The sequence below is a fragment of the Nylanderia fulva genome, unplaced genomic scaffold (assembly GCF_048542155.1).
Source record: "Nylanderia fulva isolate GAGA-0341 unplaced genomic scaffold, ASM4854215v1 Scaffold16, whole genome shotgun sequence".
Lineage (NCBI taxonomy): Eukaryota > Metazoa > Arthropoda > Insecta > Hymenoptera > Formicidae > Nylanderia > Nylanderia fulva.
This window is the reverse complement of record NW_028189835.1, coordinates 997500-1012365: the sequence shown is the minus strand read 5'-3', so window position 1 is coordinate 1012365 and position 14866 is coordinate 997500. Positions and strand designations below refer to the sequence as shown.

The following is a 14866-nucleotide window of genomic DNA, read 5'->3' as shown; positions in this document are numbered from 1 at the left end:
TTATTATTAGTTGAAGCGTATATTTTTTTCCCGTCCAAAATTTAAAAATGATATAACCATTCTGTCTGAATTTGAATAATTATTGGTATTTATTTCGATGTAAATACAATGTCCCTAACTATAATTTAATCGCCTACAAACATGTCGCACGTGCTGTAAATTCTTTGTAAGATATATTGCGCGAACATTAAGATATTCTGCGATATTTTATTATGATATTTTAACGCTTTTGCATCGCGGCTTTATTGTATAGATCTCTATGAGGTAGCGGTAGTAATTATTTAAGCGACGCATGATCTATGATTATGAAAATATATAAAGTTTCAAGCCGCTTATATATAGTCGTTTTCTACAGACGCAACTTCGTATATGCCACGTGGAGGAAAAGAAACGCAGAATGTAGATGTAAGACGGATATACGCGCACGCAATACCTGCATGTAGGATGTTTTGCCGTGACCCTTATCGTAAAATGAAAAATTGTTGCCCACGAAAGTTTCATTAGCGTCCCCTTATCCCGAGACGTATATTTTATATCGAACTGCATCTACACAAGTTTGTGTAATTTACATAAAAATGCGAAAAGGCCCGCGCGTTATCTTACATTTTTCGATGCGTCGTACATATAAAACGTCGACGAAACGTACGATCGTCATTAAAAAGTATATAATGACGAGGATCAAATTGATCTCGTTTCTCAAGTCGCCGGAATAATTTAATGCGCGAAAACGTCAAAGGATCTTCGGGCGGCATCGCGAATAATTAAACGAAGAGGAAAAAGGTGTTTAACGAAGGAAATCGATATCGTGTGCGATAGGCTTGACCTAGTTCTCGTCTCCAAAGAGCTCGTGTCCGTAATTTCCGCGTTATTTCTTAACAACAGTATATGAAAACACTGGATGCAACACCGACCGAAGAAATAATTGGCCATAAGGGAGACGCTAGACTTTCATCATCTAATGCTCTCCTTCTCTCTCTCTCTCTTGCTCGATGCACTTGACGCATCTCGGTCCACCCGAATTCCGGGCGTGCGAAAGATCGTTGCCGGAGAGACGCGTAGACGCACTGGATGACGCGCGCGCGCATTTGCAGGAGGACGACCACGCGCATGCACGGTCGATGTGAAATTTCGTCGTCGACCGACATTGCATATACATCCTACATAGATACGTATATATATACAATGTATAGCGCGTACAACCCCTCCGGGTTGGGAATAATATTCGCGGACACACAACCGCGGCGCGGGTTATGCAACAAACTGCATGAAAGTAAATTGACGTAATCAGGCGACGAGGATGGCGAACGCGCGTGGCAATCTCACGCAATATTGCTGCGCATGCAAAGTTTATAAATTCGGAACCCGTCCGCGCCTGCCATGCATTCGCGACTGCATATCTGCATATACCTATGTATATTATACTATATATATGGTACATATGTAGATGTATATGTGTGTATATGCGACACATATGCACACACATGTATACATGCACAGTCTGTTTGAATGAGAAACTAACCGAGTCTATCGATCCCTGGCTGCACACAGAGTGCTTTTTGCTGCTCGACAGTATAAAATCTGCTTCGTCGCGATCCATTTTGTTCCCGAAAAATTTATAAGAAAATATTGCGCTTTTTTTCTTTTTGAAAAATTGGTGTTTTAATATTGCTGATAAACTTTATAGAATTTTTGTATGCGTTTATATTTTCATTTATTTTTATATGACAGGGTTGAATGAATATAATATCAGCAAAAATGACTTTCTTCTTAAATATCGCGACTTATCACTCACATAATTGAAGCAATTTTTTTATAATTTATTTGAAATTTCTTCCACAATCTTATTTAAAATAGAGTTATATATATTGTTTTGTAAGTTATGTGTTTTAATTAGCTAACCCGTTTTGCGTTTATCTTTTCATCAGAGAATATTATTCAACACATCTAATTCATTACATTAACATTATATTTTATTATCTCTTTATAAAAATAATCAGATAAAATTACAACCTACATATAAATTAAATAATATACTTTATAGATTAGGATGTTACATCGAGATAATTTGTTTTATCATCAAAATTCGCTTTATCGAAAGAACTAACAATAAGAATATTTTCTGATTTAAATAAGATTATTTACGATATATAATACAAATGCAAAAATGCTTCAAATTTTATATGCATCGCGACAAATTCTTATATCAAACATAAATCGCATCTTATTTCAAGATACAGAGGATCCTAAAGAAAAAAACTTATTACGGTCGGATGATTGGAAATGTGCGGACATGGACGAAAGAATCGGATATCTTTCAATACTAGAGCTTCAACAACGAAATGTTGGAACCCTATTTTCTGTAAAGATCAGGACATATATCCCTCAGAGATGTTCCGGCTAGGATCCAATATTATAGTCTCAGAGATATGGTATTTCAGATATATGTACAATAAATATTGCCGTCCTTCCATTCATTGTCGCAAGTACAGTAAACATAAAAATAACAGGCCGAATAATATTAACATTTTTTTTATAAGAAATAATATCATTTTGAGTAAATATAATATGCAATACACAATTGTCAAAATGTAAAAATAATATTAATTTTATAACAAATTTTTTTTTAATTTAAAAATTGTCAAAATGAGATTATTAAAGTAGATATATTACAAGTTTTTTCACTGAACGCGTCATTTATATGTGTAGAATATAATTTTCGATATTGCAATATATATATATATTGTATAAATATATACTATATAAAAGATGCATATATATGAAGACTAAGAAAGACGATAAAATGAGACGGTTTGAAAGGAAAGATTTACAATCTACGGAATTGCGAGCGAATATTTTTTTCTTCGCTTTGACGAGAAGAAGGCGACTATCCCATAAAGTAAAATAAACTTGAGCTATTGAAGATGCGGTAGCTTCCGGATAACCAAAGCAAATAGGAACAAAAAATAGCGCGCAACCCTTCTAGGAAGAAGAATACCTCGACAGAAGAGACAGTTGCGATGAGGAAAAAATAAAGTAGAAATTTCACACGATATATTATATTCTTTCGGCCACACAAAAAATACCTGCCTTCGATCTCCTCAAAAATATCTCCTCTCTTGTCCGGCTACTTGATACCGTTAGGTCAATAAACCCTTTCTCGTCCTCTTTCTTTCGGCGGGCGGAGAAGGGCTACAAAAATTTCACCTCGCAAAAGTCGGTGACACGTTTCTCTCTCTCTCTCTCTCTCTCTTTTTATTTCGAAACTTTTGATGCACACATCTTCAGTGTAGCAGGGACAAACAGAGCAAAAGGAAAGACTTTTCTCGGAACGCGAACATTAACATTTAATCTTTGAGAGGATTGAACAGCAAGAGAGATCCATCGCGAGTGTCGCAGCTGAGATTTTATTTTCCGTGCATCTTGTGTCTCGTTGTAAATGTGTTGCAATTTTATCTTTCTACAAAGATCAGACTCACACGCGGTTTACCGACCCCTCGGTTAAGTGTCACTTGATATCTCATTTGTTCTTAACGTTATTCGACATCTTCGTCGATTAAATTAAATAAATACTTGGCAGTCTCCATAAGTTGGATGAATATCTTGAAGAAAAAGTACATTTTATAGCAATCTCTTACCCGGAAACGGTGAGAAGACGTGCCAGTTATTTCGATACTGATTGTCATCCGCCATCGTCATTGAACAAGTTCGTCGCGGCCAAGGAAGAGAAGTCTTTGGATTTTTGGAAAAGCCTGGACAGATCTGATCCGATATGTCGATGTCTATCGTCGTCGTCTAAGTCATCACTGCGACGGATTGTGTCGAGGCAGTTCTTATATGTCGGCTATTCTCAGTCTAGCTTTATTGCAGTCAGATACGCTAGTTATAGACTGTTATATCGCCTTATCGGATGGCGATGAGAGCATATTTTCTTGTTCGGAAAATAATCCCTACGAATCAGGACCATCGACTAATTGTACACGGAGAATGAACTAATTATACGTAGAAGCCTTAGGTGGTGGAAAATCAATCACGAAGGTGTTCATTATACGAAGCAATCTCTATTAAATAAATAAGTTGTTAACCTATATACCGTCAAGGACGGTTCACCTTAATGACGACGCCATATGTAGTTGTTTCGATATGATTACACGTACATAGATTCCACGTACTTAACTAACACTCACTATAAACAATCTTGTTTGTCGAATTAATATAGCATTTTTTCATTAAATTATTCATTATTTTAATTATACGACAAACGATGAAATAATCACATACATAATAAAAATTTAACACATTTAGTACAGAAAGATATAATATTAACAATCTCTCTCATAGTTACATAATTTAGTACGTCCTAGCAAGATAAAATTTTTTTTACGATCAACATCATTTTTTAATTAAATTATTCGTTATTTTAATCATACGATAAACGATGAAATAATCGCATCTAAAAATTTAGTACAGAAAGATATAATATTAACAATCTCTCTCATAGTTACATAATTTAGTACGTCCTAGCAAGATAAAGATTTTTTTAATGCTCAATTAAAATTTTGAATAAGAAAATTTCCGAATATTGTATACAATCGTGATTGACTCGAAGGTATAATTGGCAATATCGGGCGATAACATTGATGCATATATGCACATGTTTGATAATCGACGAATACCTGCGCCTTTGCGCGCGTAAAGTAATTTCTTATCGAATCGAAAACACGATTTAATTAAATATTTTCGGTTGGTTCTCTGTACACTATATTTTCTCCCCACCGTTCATCCGTCATCCCCCGCCAACTATTCTATATGTATCAAGGATTCGGCGCCATAAATGCCGCATGTTCATGTACATAATCGACTATTCCCATATAGAAACATCTATGAACGGCTTTTACGATCGCGATGACCCACTAACCCCGAGATAAGGAAATTGTAGCGCGACCGCGTCGATTTTTTTCGATTCGCGGATTAATTGATTACAATTTTTTAATAGTAAAGGTTTTAAAGCTTCGTATTTTTCTCTCTGAGTTGTTCCACCAGTTGTTTCGTATCGCGTACAAATATCGCTCGGTTCTTTTTCTTTCTTTTTTTTTTTTACGTCGCTATAAATACGAAGAAAATTCTTCCTTCGTCCGAATAGTCACGAAGAGTCGCTTCTCGTTCAAAGTACTCCTCCCAACTTTGCGTAGTAAAAATACGCTAGTCCGAGAGAGAGAGAGAGAGAACGGCTAACCAAAATATATATCGGAGCCGGAGAACAAAGTTCGTAAGTTGAATGATGGATCGTAACGAGAGGACGAGGATATTGAGACTGATTCGCAAAAATGTATTAGATCATTTATGTATGAACAGAATTGTCCGCGTACTTTGTGGAATTGGGATTTCCGCGGAGAGGATTATTTTATTATCTCCCTCCTCCCAAACTTTCCTCATCTTTTACATACGTCGTATTTCTCCAATTTATAAATTGCAAAAATCCCCAAAGCGAACAAAGTGCATCGAGAACCAAGATGAATTTGTCCGTTTTTTCGTGAGTGAACTCTTTACGAAGAGAAAGAACGATAAGAAATTCAATTAACATCTCGGACACAACTCGGGCGACGTAAAAGAAACGCGGGGATATATTTGCCCGAGGAAATCTTTCATATCTCGTACTTTGTGGAAATTGGGATACCATCCCTCGTCGTCGACCTTCCGGCTAGCGAATCTCCTTCTTTCTCTCTCCTCATCTCCCTACTTTACCCGCTTTCCCCCAAAAATGGCCGACGTACATTTGCTTCCTCTATACGCTCTCTCTGTGATCTCCGCGATCTGGAATTGGCCCAACATCCCTCTGGGAAATAGGAAGCAATACCTGTCTCTCCAAATACGACTGAGTGGCCGCGCGAGACGGAGAAAAGGAACGAAAACTTGAGGAGAGGAACCTTCGCCTTTCTCGGATAACATTTTCGTCCATATTGCTCTAGCAGCTCGCGGCAAAACGGACGTTTCCGAATACAGTTGTATACCGACACGACCGGAATACGTTATACCATATACATATATATAAGATATATATGACACACAAGGTAGATATACTTTTATGTAATATATAATATATATTTTTGTGATAGCAATCTCATCTATTTTTACTTCGCGCCACGTGAAGGTAACAAATTATCTGCACTACATCACGAGATTTGACATTAACTGATTTTGCGTGATTCACGATATCTTTTTCTTACATTCTTACTTCGACCTCTCTTTTTTATTCCTCCCTATCATAAAGATTTCTGCGATTTTTCACCGCTCGCTTTCCGTCGCTTAAATTCAATCGTATTAATAGCCGATAAAATATCGCAGAAAAATTAAAAAGTGCCATTTTCCTTGTTTTTCTCGTGCTTTTTCTGGCAAACACATATAATATAAAATTTCATCGGTCTGCTATTTTTCCCTGTGGCTCATGTATTATGTATACTATGTATATAAATGAAAGGACAAAAGTAGAGGCAACAAAAAGCGAGGGCTTATAAAATAACGCAGATACCTTTCTTTCATAACATATCTCTCTTTCTCAAATATCATTCAAATAATCCAAGATATAACGTTAGGCGGTAATTGTCTTATTTGTGCAACGAACACAATATTTTCAAATGCTAAAATTATTGCATTTTTATTTGTAATATATATCATTTTCAATAAATCGCGATATTAAGCACATGCTGTGCGAGTTTACTTCACTTACGGAATGAATTTGTTATTAATTGCTTATGTATTTTTAGCTTACTAATTAGATTACATGATACGGAAATGAATATGTCTATTTTCAGCAACTGTAACGTAAACAGTAGCGTACCATATGATAGCTATCAAGAATTCACTGAACCATTTCGCCACTTATGTATTATTAATCTTTTTGCATGGGCAACGGTGGGAATACGAATCCCCATTGTGTTAGATACTAATCTAACACAACGGCAAAAGAAATTTTTTTGTCGCTCTACGGTAGAATAATCGCGCTAATTCGCAAAAAACAAAGGCAATTATATATACATAATTTTTTACGCATATATGTATATATCACGTGTATATCTATGTATACCATATCATGTTAATCAGAAAGTTAAATCAATTTGTGTTAATATTTAATATTTAATTTAATATTTTGTCTAAACGAGTTTCTCATTTCCGTTTAAAGAATAAGTTAAGGTTTCTCTTTCGTCGAACGCGAAAGAAGGAAAATATTACTCTTGGCTATGCTTGCCACATCTACATCACGAGTTTCATGAGTTAGCTTGTTTACGGACCAATTTCGCACGGATACAGCAGACTGCGCGAAAATAGCATTTTCTTTTTCTGGAAGTATAAGCTTTTCAAACTTATGTTTTAACCTTCAACTTTTCAAGTGCTACCTTGAGACTCTTTGCAGAAGCTATTATGTACAACTGTCGCCACGTTTTATACAATTGCGCAGCCCGAATAAAAATATCTGTCTAATTACTTCTTCAATTCTGACAGTATTTTCTCCAAAATGTCATTTTTATTTTATTTTCAATTCAAGTAATTTAAATCAAATCAAATCATCACTTATAAAATATAATCAGTGTACGATAATATTTTCAATGAAAATACGAAGAATTGCTTTTTATTCATACTTAACATTCTTATTATCTCAACTCTTATTATTCAGATAAATTATTATTGTTCAATTCTTGACCCAAGCATCAGTCATGTTAACCAAATCAAGTATTGTATAAAAAAATAATGAAAGTGAAAAACGATATGTTATATAGAAGTTATATTATCTATAAAAAATATATATTCTCCCATCTCTCTTTATTTCTCTCCTCTTTCCTCTCTGAAATATTCCCGGGAATACATTCATAAAATTATCATGTACCTATGTATATTTCGCTTAGATACATCCGACATTAACATTGAGGATACCAATCCCCGGTATCGTAGTAAACATGCTGTTAAAATATCCTCGCGATTGAATTTCCTGGCAATTCTTTCGAGACGACGAGATGTGATTTCCGCCTGCGCAAATTTTCAATGTCCAATTTATCAGGACTTTATCCTTCATACGGAAACACAACCATGTCATTCTTATCCTTATTTAAAAGCGAATATATATACAACATTTTCTGTTATTCCCAATCAATAAATGTACTGTCACCATTTCAAACAATCAATTTATTATATGTGTACATGTGATTTTTTTATTTTATTAATATTAAATTCATTCAATTAATAAATAAAATTAAAATGATTATCGATACCAACATTGACATTGTATGTGCATAGTGAAAGCTAAACGTGAATGGAAAGAATCAACGAGATAAAAATCATAAAATTAACAAGCAGATTGGTACGATTGATACGATTGAATCGCATTCCTGCATGAAGCCGTAATCAAGAAATTCTCCGCGTCAAGTCTTCATCTGATTTAGATGCCAGCCGCTCAAGTTTTTATTTCGTACTTCGATCTCCCGGCTTCTCTTTCGGTTCAGCTATCCTCTGCCGCATACGTGACGGCACGATGATGAAGAAAAGCATGGACAGGTAGTATAGGTACCCCGGGCTAGGTATTCGTATGTATGACACAGTACCTGTCCGTGTGCAGCCAGCTGCTCCGTAGAGCGTCTGTATTCGTGTCTATGCTGAGGGCGGGATATATCGGCGTCAGCAGCAGAGGATCCGTGCTGCCATTTTATCCAAACGTGATCTCGGCCAAATACGAAAATTCGTACGTGGCGACCGGGCCGTGTATATACGTGTCGTAGTCGTCGTCATCATCGGCCAAACTGATATTTGCTTCTCGCCAAACAACGAACCGAGTGACGGCCGGGCGTGGGCAAACCTGGATCAGCCCGGAAAATATGACGCTAAGTATAAGTATCGCTACTCGGACGCCCACGATTGGACCTGGATTATTTCTTTTTCTTTTCTTTTTGGTGTGTGTGTGTGTGTAACCGAAACCACTAGATATACTCTCTGATTAAAATAAAACCTCGTGAGACGAATTTCGATACTCCACTCATCTTCACAGCCGCGGGTTTCTTTTGCGTTTGAGTTAATAAATTCTAAAGATGACGATGATAAAGAATGTGATAAAATATTTAAGTCGCTCGTCCACTGTTTGCGTGCAACAGGCGTATCAATTTTTCATTGATAAGTTTTTTTAATTAATAGAATATACGTTTTATTATTATTAATAAAATTAAGTTATTTGTCAGCTATTATATGTATGCACACTCTTTTGATCAAAATACTATAATATTACACAAAAAAAAATATAATTGCTATGATTTTTCAGTAAACGTTTTATAATGAATATTTTATCATAAAAAATGAATACGTGTATATCTGAAAAATTTGTGTCAGGTATATGTACATAGCTAAAAATCAACATATTACTAAACCTGAAGAGAAGAATATATATATGTATATGTAGAAGGACATATTTTAGTACAAAAATGTTGCATACTTTTCTGTATTTTGTTGATCTAAAGATCAAAAGAGCCGATGTTGATAATCATCAAAAATTTAAACGAACTTCATCCTCTTTCGTTCCACAAATATCTCGTCTTATGCTTACTAATTAAACCGGATCGCGCACGTTTATTAAATGCGATCAGAGCCTCCATTTTGCGTAAGCTCAATTAAATTTAATTGAATAAGAAATTTCTTTGAGAAGCCCGCGAAGAGCAATCGAATACAAATTCTTAAAAGAGTTCACAGAAACGGAAATAAAGATGCATCGGCAAGAATCAAAAGTATGCGAGAGAGTCCGTGATTGTGCGGTCAATAAAGTATGAAATCTTCGGGCAAATCCCGAAAATATTTTCGGCGTTCCTTCAGACGTCAACCCCTCCGACTGTACATTTCCCTTTCCTTTCTTTCACCGTGGTGCTTTCTCTGTTAACACGTTATTGGAATTCCATTTACGTGATTTGGGGAAATGTCACGTAGGCATATATAGTTAAGGGGAAGCTGGTAATGCACCTATCTTTTAAGAGTTCTTTGGCTTTCGTACATCACGTGCTTTCTGAGATTGCGTGTTATCATGCGGTTCCATCATCCCCATAGTTGCAATGCTCTCTTGATCATAAATCACGATGCTCACTCTATATCGTGGTTGCTTTGCGTTTCCTTAATTATGCTACGTATCCCTGTCGCGCGTTTCTATACTTTTAATTAATTATTCGATATGCACGCTTCTTTTCAAATATTTTGCAATAGATTTTACAATGATACACTGATTCAGACGTATAATTTATAATATATAGGTATATATATTAAAGATTTATCTTCAGTTTTTTACATGAAAAAATGCGTCAATATATATTTTTGAACCTCGATTAAAAATATACAAAAATAATTACATAATATATCTGATAATTTCTTATTACATACATAATTATAAATATATGTCAAGATATATATTTTTTATCTAGTCTGAATAACTAATACTTTTTCATACTTATTTCTTAGATTGTCATTATTATTTATATATATTTATATATTATTTATATATTATTTTTTCTTATTTATTTATATATTATATGTATTACTAAAGTTCAGTGTTAATCTTGTGTTTATGTGGACTTTTCTACAGATTTCTGACTGTGCCATGGATTACTCGGATCGCATGTCGTCGTGCAGTTTCCTGCTTTACGAAGGTGATGCTTCAACTAACAAATCACAGATTTTAGTGCATTGTGACTTCCCGTATGTGTGCTTACGACACTCCTTCAGCGACGATAAGGAGAATAATTGGATGAAGGCAGCAAAGAAAGTTCTCACGCGCAAAAGATTCTAAACTTCACTAATCAATGAAGATAAAGTTAAACAATATAAATTGAAACGAGTCAAAACATAACAACAAATATAAATAAAATTAAGATATATGTAGGTATATTATCACTCTTTCAGATACGATTTTTTATGTCATACTGGTTTTTTTATTTTTTTTATATCCATCAGAAATTATGTTGCAGAAACGTGTTTTATTCTCATTTTACCGAAAGCAGATATAAATGTGGCAAAGACGAAGAAAAGAGACGAATAACAGTAAAACTTACGTAGATGACCTAATGATTGTCAATATAAATATGTTATTACGTTAATTAGCGAATCGCTTTTGATAAGAAACGACATTTTTATATCCGTAGGATATAAAAAAGATTGCAAAGTACACGGGAAAATTAATTTTATTACACGGATAAACTTTACAACTTTTCCATTAACATTATAATGTGCTATGTTATATCTATCATTTTTATTTTCTTATTTTAATTTACACAGATAAATATTTGCATTTTATTCTATTAGCGAATTATATCTTCCTGTTACGCGTTATCTAACAAAGTATTTTAATGCGTGATATTGCAATGTTGCAAGAAGGACAAATGTAACATATTAAATAATATGTTTCACGTTTACTTTTTTTTCTCTATTTATATCTCTATACACGGAACAAGATGTGAAAAAATAATAAACTAGTAATACGTTTCAGGTTGCTTCATTAGCAATGTACGAAGCCAGGAAATATCGGTTAACCGCATAGAAACACGTGCGTCATTAACATTTCCTAGTCGATATTTATATCTTTATATAAATATGTGACTAGAAAAAAACAAAATCACACATATGTACATATGTTATCCTATTAAAACAATGTTCTCTTGTGCTAATAATTTCAGAATAAATTTAGTTTTAATTTATTACATATTTTACATAATACATATTTAATGAACTTTAAATTATTAATGAGAAATACGTTTTAAAAAATAAATTTAAAATCAAATAAATAATATATCAAAAAGCAAAATATATTATTGAGAAGAAAATTTTTATTATCATGATTTAATAATTACGTATATAGAATATGCGCGTGTAGCAATAAATTGTATGCTCATTAAAAGTGCTCATTTGATTAAAAATTGAAACGTACAGAAACCTTTCAAGATTCCCAGATATTTGATAGAAATAAAGCCGTGTGGATGTCATAATAACCAATATTATCGAAAAGCAAGCTGCGAGCTAGTACAAACAAGCTGCGTTATTATCAAAACGATTTGCGGTCGACATTTTCCTTCCACGGCAATAAAAGAGAAGGCTGAAAGAATAGGCGAATGACTTGCCTATAAATGTGTTCGCACCTAACAATTAGCTGGTATACGTCAGGGAGCACGTAATAAAGCAATGATCGTGTTTTACGAGGTAGTATATAACTCCACGAACAAACCACCCAACCGCAAACCTACCCCTTCTCTTGTCTCTCACCTAGCTTAACATCGAAACTGGTCCGTCCGTCCAGTACTTATCACGAAAGAAACGTTTTGTCGTAAAAGTAATGTCTAGAAAATTGCTAAAAATGGATTTCTTCCGGCTATCTATACGTTTGAGCATTCGAAATCTGTACTATTCTGTACGCTTAAATATTCGAAATTTGCAATGTTAATCCTTCTTTGAATATTCAATTGCCTAATTGATGAATATAGTCATTAAGAAACTTGTGCTAGTATAATAATGACTTCTCTTGGAGAGAATATCTTCTTGTTTTTATACTACAATATTATTTATTTTCACTCAATATTATATAAGTCTTCTTCATTCATTTTCAACAAATCACATCGAGAAATCGTATCTATAACTGCGATCCATAAATTATCCATAAATTTATCATGAAAATATAATTCATACATATGCATATAGACAGCATTGTTGAATATATTTTCTATAAAAACGTAACATAAAATAGCGTTAGATTTAATAGTTAAATTAATAGTTTCATCACTCTAGAAATACTACTTCATATACTATTATTCCTTTGTTTATTTTTCGTTCTTTTACGAAGGATTATGAGTTTATTGCTCTGCAAAGATTCTTAAAGTGATTCAATCTTTAATGTGTCTGTTGAAAATGATTTATGTACGTAAATATAGATAACGATAGATACACACAAGTGGGAGCACAAATATTTTCAATGTAATTCTATTTACTCTCTAATTCACACCTCTCGCGTCCTAACACAACATTTCTATAGACTCTTCTAATGTTTTACAAACCTCCCAAGGCAAAGGCAGCTCGGTCCGCTGCACTGGGATTTTATTAGCTTTTCTTAAAGGACTTCCGGAATTAGAAATAAATAATCTGGATATGAAGAGTTCTATGATATATCAATAACAAAGTACTATAATAATACATATTAATATCTTTTTAATATCTACATTTCCATGATAAGTTACTGAAGAGACTCTCTCTCTCATTATTTTTCTTACATTCGACTATCAGCGCAAACGATGTTTTACAAACCTCCCAAGGCAAAGGCAGCTCGGTTCGCTGCACTGGAATTTTATTAGCTTTTCTTAAAGGACTTCCGGAATTAGAAATAAATAATCTGGATATGAAGAGTTCTATGATATGTCAATAACAAAGTACTATAGCAATACATATTGATATCTTTTTAATATCTACATTTCCATGATAAGTTACTGAAGAGACACTCTCTCTCATTATTTTTCTTACATTCGACTATCAACGCAAACGATCTGGCTGATAAATTCCATTACCCGAAATTGCTTGATCCGCATGCGCGCTTTTGGGGTCTAATAAAGAGAAAAGGCAGGAAAGAAATGCGCGATATCGATTTTGAGGGAGAAAATCGCGGACGATGGAACGATCTCAGCAGACAAAAATAAACGAATGCGCGGACGAAAGATTCCCTCTCGGTCTGAAAATGAAGCAAATGATTCCTCCTCTCCGCGAGCCAAGATCCAACCCGTCCTATACCCGGCCATCGTTTCATCCTCATATCTCCCCCTTCCACCGAGAGCACCAATCGAGTTCGATGTCATCCGTGAAATACATTTTAGCTACAAAGTCGTCTTTCCTGTCGTCATCGTGAACGGGTGGTGGTAGACTCCTGGCGATTCCTTTCGTACGGGATGGCAGAGCAGATGGAGGGCCGAGACGGAGAAGAGAGGAGGTCGTCATTTCACGGATCTCATGCCTCGTACATTTTCCTTCCTCGTCCCTCCTTTCTCCTTCTTCCACTTCTTATTCGTGGCTCTTTACGAGAATGAAAAGGTAACATCTTACCAGAGAGAGAGACTCTTCTCCCACCTTCTACAGGCTCTTTTTCTGGTTTGTTCTACCTCGTCGATGTGTCGTCCCCAACCCTCTTTCTCTCCCGCGACTTCGATGCACTCTCGTGATTCGATGTGACGAGGGGATACGGGTGCAAACATGATTTAGAGTAATGTCGCGGATGAAAGAATAAAATCCGCGAGGTTGATGCCAAACAAATAACTTGTGGTATCCGATACTACGTGTATGCGGCTTGCGGAGAGTATCCTATCGCTATATACAGCACTGGTTGTATCTCTTGGATATGCTCTGTGTCTCAACATTTCATTTCGCAGTTTTTTTCTCCTTCGAGACGTTAAAGATGGTAGTATATTATGTGGTTGCGCGGAAATGATCTAGATGTAATAACGGGGCTCATCGTATCGAACTAGACCCCATAAGAGACGAGATTCTTATCTATATTTCTAACTCAATCATATTGATATTTTGTGCCAACAGATATATAGGCTTCGAATTACTACGAGTTATAAAAAGATGTGAAATTTCCACGCGTAGACAACTTATTGTCTGTTAGAAATCATTAAAAACTTGAAATTCTCTTTTCTGTTCAATATATGTATACATACACTGAAAAAAAATTTGTTAAATTAACAAATGTTTATTTGAAACGAATAAATATTTGTTTGTTTTGAAAAAAGATTTTCTTATATCGAATAAATATTTTTCATATCAAATCAATATTATTAGTTTCAAATAAATGATTTATTTGACAGTATTGAAATAAGAAACT

General features: G+C 34.6%; 1 long non-coding RNA gene across 1 annotated transcript; it reads left to right on the top strand.

The window, feature by feature from the left end:
- The first annotated feature begins 5801 nt into the window (after nucleotides 1-5801).
- Nucleotides 5802-11667, top strand: LOC146723922 (uncharacterized). The gene is made up of 3 exons (XR_014924305.1): nucleotides 5802-6068; nucleotides 10601-10893; nucleotides 10969-11667. It is a non-coding gene; the product is annotated as an uncharacterized LOC146723922 (long non-coding RNA).
- Nucleotides 11668-14866: the final 3199 nt, after the last annotated feature.